Raw genomic sequence first — 7,406 nt, 5'->3', positions numbered from 1 at the left:
GAAATTACAGGTTATATTTTGTTGTATTGCACCTGCCAAATGATTATCCATTGCCTTTAACTTTCTGTATCTATTTGCAGACACTCCACCCTCTCTTGATAATTTAATCTCTTGCTTATCCAAGCGACATCACGAAACTCAGTATCTGTATATCTGTTCCAACCTCCTGATCATTGATATAGATTGTAAATAGTGGAGGACCCAGCACTGGTCACTGTGTGACTCCACTGGTGACGTTCTGTCAAACTGATTAAGACTGACTTATCCGGAGTGCCTCCTTCCTGTTTGATACACCGTCCTCCCCCTTTACAGTGTCACACGGTCGAAATGCTGAGTATGGACGAGGAGCATCAGTCAGGAATACAACCCCTCGAATCTGCTCCGCCATTGAATATTATCATGGCTAATGTTATCGCGGCCTCTGTTCCACTTTCCTGCTATCTCCCCATCCTAAGATACCTTCTTTGCAGGAATCAGTTGAAGGAACCATCTCTGCACTCCGTCCAATGTAACAATACACCTTCTTCATTGAGTAGAAAAAATCTTTACACACTACTCCAATGTGATCTCACTATGATCCTGTACAAGAGGTAGCAAAATATTTACCAGGCTGCTGAAAGGTTCCCACCCAGTTTAGAGTAGTCTCAGCTCTCTAGGGTAATACACAGCATTGTTGAAAATCATTGTCCTTCTCTACTCCACGTGCATAACGGGAGATCTGGAGAAAATCTCACAATGATGCTTGAGAAGAGCATAAATAAAGTGGCGAGATGACCTCTAACATTAATTTTAATTAGAATCTGACCTTCGGGGAGGTGTCAGAGTACTGGAGAACAATTAATACCATTCCACTTCACAGTAATCATGATTTGGAAATGCCGGTGTTGGACTGGAGTGTCCAAAGTTAAAAATCACGCAACACCAGGTTATAGTTCAACAGGTTTAATTGGAAGCACACTAGCTTTCGGAGAGCTGCAACTTCATCAGGTGATTGTGAAGGACAAAATTGCAAGGCACCGCATTTATAGCAAAAAATTACAGTATCATGTAACTGAAATTAGACATTGAAAAAGACCTTGATTATCTGTTGAGTATTTCATCTGTTCGAATACCATGATAGTTTAGCTTCTTCTGTGTGTAAATCAAAAAAAAAATTTTTAAAAATTTGCATTCTAAGGTTAACTGTAACAATTGGGTTAGCTAGACAATATGTCGAAGGTGTTAGCACCCTGTGTTCTCTGTCTACGCCATGATGTTAAGATCAATTCTAATCTAAAAAGTCAGATAACAGAGTTTTACTGTATTCATGCAGTTTTTGAGCAAAGTACAAAAGTAACTCTGCAAGTATAAATTCTCCCCCCAAAATGTATGTGTGCCCCCCTGTGGGTCTTTGTGTCTGTGCGTATGTCTGTCTGGCTTGGGGGTTGTGAGTGTGAGGGAGTTTGTATATGTGTGTGTAGTGAGTGCAGTGTGCCTTAATTATGTGAGGGGGTGCACGTGTGAGTGTGAGAGTGTGTGTGTGTGTGGGGTGGGGATTTGAGAGTGTCTGTCAGAGAGGATATATGTGCCTGCATGAGTGTAGAGTGGTCTAAATCTCTGAGAGGATGCATGTATGAGTATGGGAGCATGTGTGTCTGTAAGGGTGTGTGCGAGTGTCTGTGTGCGTGTCTGTGTATATGTGTGTCCGTGTGTGTGTATGTGTGTATAGGAGTGCCTGTGTGTGTGTGTGTGTGTGTGTGTGTGTGTGTGTGTGTGTGTGTGTGTGTGTAGGTGTGCCTGTGTGTGTATATAGTGCAATGGTGATCACCTGTAATGTGACATGTACTCAAGGTCCAGGTTGAGGCCCTCCCTATGGGTACCGAACTTAGCTATCAGCCCCTGCTCGACCACTTTTCGCTGTTGCCTGTCCCGAAGTCCACCTTGGAGGATGGTCACCCGAAGGTCCGAGGCTGAATGTCCTGGACCACTGAAGTGTTCCCAATTGGGAGACAACACTTCTGGTCTGTTGAGTGTTATGCGGTGCCCAATCATCCATTGCTGTAGTCTTTGCTTGGTTTTCCCAATGTACCATGCCTCAGGGCATCCTTGCCTGCAACGTATAAGATAGACAACGTTGGCTGAGTCACATGAGTACATGCCACGTACATGGTGGGAAGTGTCCTCACATATAATTTTGATACCCATGTCTCCACTCTGACACGTCTTGCAGCGCCTACCGTGACAGGGTTGTATGGAGTTGTCCTGAAAGCTGGGCAGCTTGTTATGAACAATGATCTGTTGGAGGTTTGGCGGTTATTTAAAGGCAAGTAGTGGAGGTGTGGGGAAGGTCTTGGTGAGGTGCTCATTCTCATTGATAATGTGTTGCAGGTCACGAAGAACATGGCGTAGTTTTTCAGCTCCTGGGAAATACTTAACAACGAATGGTACCCTGTCGGTTGCCACAGCAAGGAACCATAATGACCTCCTCAGGAGACAGACACGTGCTGCAACCGACAGGGTACCCTTCATTGTTCAGTAATTCCCAGGAGTTGAAAAACTTCACCATGTACTTCTTGACCTGCAACACATTATCAATGAGAATGAGCACCTCACCACGACCTTCCCACACCTCCAAAGTTTTCCTTTAAACAACCGCCAAACCTCAAACAGATCATTATTCATAGCACATTGCGGGGCTTTCAGGACAACTCCATACAACCCTGTCACGGTAGGCGCTGCAAGACGTGTCCGATTGTGGACATGGATACCACCATTACACGTGGGGAAACCTCCCACCATGTACGTGGCAGGTACTCATGTAACTCAGCCAACGTTGTCTATCTTATACTTTGCAGGCAACGATGCCCTGAGTCATGGTACATTGGGGAAACCGAGCACAGGCTATGGCAATGGATGAATGGGCACCGCACAACAGTCAACAGACAGGAGGGTTCCCTCCCAGTTGGGGAACACTTCAGTGGTCCAGGACATTTGACCTCGGACCTTCGGGTGACCATCCTCCAAGGCGGAATTCGGGAGAGGCAACAGCGAAAAGTGGCCGAGCAGGGGCTGATAGCTAAGTTCCATACTCATAGCGAGGGCCTCAACCGAGACCTTAGGTTCATGTCACACTACAGATGACTACCATTTCACTATACACACACACACACACACTCACACCAACATAGAGCCACTCCTATACACACATATACACATGGAACACACACACTCCCACACTCAGACATGCATCCTCTCAGAGACTTAGACCACTTCACACTCATGCACACACATATATCCTCTCTCTCATAGACACTCACAACCCACACCCCAGACACACACACATGCCCACACTCACACATACACCCCCTCACAGATTTAAGACATTCTACACTCACTACACATATATATACACTTTCTCTCACACTCACAACCCCCAACCCAAATAGACACACACACACACAGACAGACACAAATATCCACACACACACCAATTGTTACATTTAACCTGAGAAAGCAACTTTTAATATTTTTTTTGATTTACAAATGAATGAATTGAAACTATCATGGTATTCGAACAGATGAAAGACTCAATAGACAATCAAGGTATTTTTCAATGTGTAATTTCAGTTACATCACACTGTAAATTTTTGATATAAATTCTGTGCCTTGCAATTGTGTCCTCCACAATCACCCGATGAAGAAGCGACGGTCCGAAAGCTAGTTTGCTTCCAGTTAAACCTGTTTGACGAGAACCTGGTGTTGTGTGATTTTTAACTTCACAGTATGGGTGGTAGAGATAGACCAGGGAACTATAGGCGAACGAGTATTAAATCACTGTTAAGAAAACTACTGGAGAAAATACAGAAGGAGAAAATTGAGCTCCAGTCAGAGTAGCAAGGTTTGATCAGGGATAATCATCATGATTTTATCAGAAGAAAGTCACATCTAATGAATTTGATTGAATTAGTTTGAGGAGGTCGTTTATTTAGTTTTGCAGCAAGGTCTTTGAGAAAGCCCAATATGGGAAAATTTAAAATAAAATAAAGTCTCATGCAATCAAGGCTAACGTGACAAGTAACAACGAAAAGTTTCTTGCTGTCAGGAGACAGAGGGTGGTGGGATAAGGCTGTTTGTGTGACTGGTGACCAGTGTCTCCTGGTGTACCACGGGGATCAGTGCTGTGTCCCTTATTATTTGTGGTATTTATAAATGGTGTAGATGTGAATGAAGGGGGTGGGTGAAGGGGGTGGGGTTTGTGATAAGTAAGTTTGTGTTTGCCCGGTTGGTTGGCAGTGAGGAGAAAGGTCTTATGTTACAGGAAGATACAGATGGAATGGTCAGGTAGTCAGATCAAGGGCAGATGGAACGTAACCCTGATAAATATGAGGTGATACACTGTGGAAGAAGGAACCAGACAGGGGAGTGCTCAATGAATGGCAGCATATTGGGAAGCTCAGAGGGTGCTTCTTCACTCATCACTGAATGGGACTGAGCAGGACTAGTTAGGAACCGGACCTTAGGTGAAGCGTTTATCAATCGGGGCATAGATTATAAGAGCTATACAGGGCTTTGGTTAGGCCAAGATGTAGTACTGCATGTAGCTCTAGAAGCCACTTAAAAGGAAGAATATGGTTGTACTGGATGGTATGCAGAGAAGATTCACCAGGATGTTCCCTGTGATGGAGCATATCAGCTATGGAGAGAAGCTGGCTAAGCTCGGGTTGTTCACATTGGATCAGAGAAGGCTGAGGGGGATGTGATTCAGAAGGAAAAGATTATGAGAAGCATGGACATGGATGGGTAGACAGCAGCTGTTCCTTTTAGTCAGAGAGTCGAGAACAAGTGGGCACACTTCTAAAGTGAAGTGTTTGAGAATTAGAAGGAATTTGAGGATTCTTGTTCGCCCAGAGGCTGTTGGGGTCTGGAATGCACTTCCTGAGAGCGGAGTTATCACAGGTAACCTCACAACCATCAAAAAGTCCTTGAACGTGCACGTGGACGTGTCATAACATTCCCTGCTATGGGCCTGGCGTTGGAAAGTGGGACTAATATAGATCGTGCTGTATTTCTGTTGGTCTATGCTCTTGTGAGTGTATGGTGTGGAAGGTCAATTATGGAGTAGCTAAAGGCAGAAATTGTTGGGTTTCTGAAGAGTATATTCACAAGGGTTATAAGAGTGAACTGTAATAGCTTGTCAAATCATATCAATGTGAGAAGTATGAGAAAACAAGTGCGGATTCCTTACAATCTAAAACCAGAGAATGGGCAAAGGAGAACAGGGAAATGGCAGAACTATGAAACTTCAGTTCTGTCTTCACAGAACTTTCTAACAATACGAGAAAAACCAAATCGGGTGTGGAAAAGGGTTCTAGAACATGTAACATAGAACATAGTAAATCAAAGATTTAGGAGAAATTATTGGGACTGAAAGTAATGGTCAGAAACAAGAGTAACACGGATTTAGGAAATGGGGATTATGTTTGAGAAACGGTCTGGGAGACAAGTATTTGGTTTTTCAGGAAAATTTTGGGAAAGCTAATTGGCAAAATAAAATCTGAGTGGATTGGGGCGAATATATGGCCATGTTTCTAGAATGGGACAGCTGGCAGGAAACAGTGAATCGAAATAACCAGACTCATCAAGCAACAGCCTGACATTGTCTGTAAGGTACGATTCAGTGAGTATGACTATATCCCAGACACACCATCACCTTCCCCGGATATTTCCTGTCTCACCAGCAGAAGAGACAGAGAACAGCCAGGGAATTCCTAGAGGAATGGCACTCATCCTCAGATTCAAACATTAAGCACATCGACATGGACCCAATATACCAACCACTGCAGCGGACAGCTGGAACTGACAACCGGAAACGGCAGATACAAATCACTATAAATGCCAGAGGAATGATCACAGAAGCGCATCACAGGAGGTCCCCAAGCACTGAGGATGTCACCTAGATAGGGGACGAAACATCTGCAACACAAATCCCCAGCTCGGCGAACAGAACCAAAACAACGAGCACCCGAGCTACAAATCTTCTCACAAACTTAGAACAGACACAGCAGAAGTGGCAGCGCAATCGGATACAATTGGAAAGGAATTGCTCTGGGAGTCCTCAACAGTGAATCCGTATCCCATGAAGTCTTATGGTGTTAGTTTACCTTTGTGAAAGAAAACCTCCTGCTGATTACGATGTACCAACCTCCCTTAACTGATGAATCAGTACTCCTCCATGCTGAACAACACTTGGAGGAAGCCCTGAGCGTAGCAAGGACACAAATTTGTACTCTGGGTGGGGGATTTCAATGTCCACGACAACGTGGGGCTCAGCTGCAGCATTACTGATCGAGCTGGTGGGGTTCTAAAGGATATAACTGCTAGACTGGGTCTGCCACAGTTGGTGAAGGAACTAACAAGAGGGAAGAGATATATTTGACCTCATCCATACTAATCTGCCAGTTGCAGAAGTATTTCTCCATGACAGTATCTGTAAAAGTGACCACCGCATAGTCATTATGGAGACAAAGTCACACCTTCACATTGAGAATAGCCTCCATCATATTGGGTGGCACTGTCACCGGACTAAATAGGACAGACTTCGAAGAGATCTAGCAGTTCAATTCTGGGTTTCCATAAGGTGTTGTGAGTCATCAATTGTACAACCTCATGGCCTGGCATATCCCCCTTGCAACAATTACCATCAAGCCAGAGGATCAACCCTGGTTCAATGGAGTGTGCAGGATGGCAGGAGCAGCACTGGGAATACCTGAAAATGAGGTGTCAGCCTGACGAAACCACCACACAGGACAACTTGTGCGCCAAACAGCATAAGCAATCAGTAATAGAGAGAGCTATGTGATCCCAAAAGCAACGGATCAGATCTAAGATCTGCAGTTCTTTCACATCTCGTCGAGGAATGGTAGGGACAATCAAACAAGTCATTGGAGGAGGATATTCCACAAATATCCCCATCCTTAATGATGCAATAGCCCAGCACTTCAGTGCAAAAGATAAGGTTGATGCATTCACAACAATCTTCAGTCAGAAATGCTGAGTGGATGATCCATCTTGGCCTCCTTCAGTGTTCCTCAGTAATTCAGTTACCAGTCATCAGCAATTCCATTTAGTCGACGCAATGTCCAGAAACGGTTGTAGACACTGGATACTTCAAAGGGTACATACGCTGACTACATTCTGGCTATAGTACTGAAAACCTGCGCTCGAGAACTTGCCACGTCCCTAGCCAAGCAGTTCCCATACACTTGCAACAACAACATTTACCTGATTGTGTGGAAAAGTACCCAAGAATCTCCTATACATAAAAAGCAGAACAAATCCAATCCAGCCAATTACCAACCCATCAGTCTACTCACAATCATTAGTAAAGTGATGGAAGGTGTCAGTCCTTTCAAGCAGCACCTGCTCAG

The sequence above is a fragment of the Chiloscyllium punctatum genome, chromosome 28 (assembly GCF_047496795.1).
Source record: "Chiloscyllium punctatum isolate Juve2018m chromosome 28, sChiPun1.3, whole genome shotgun sequence".
Lineage (NCBI taxonomy): Eukaryota > Metazoa > Chordata > Chondrichthyes > Orectolobiformes > Hemiscylliidae > Chiloscyllium > Chiloscyllium punctatum.
Note: the sequence above shows the minus strand (reverse complement) of the source record.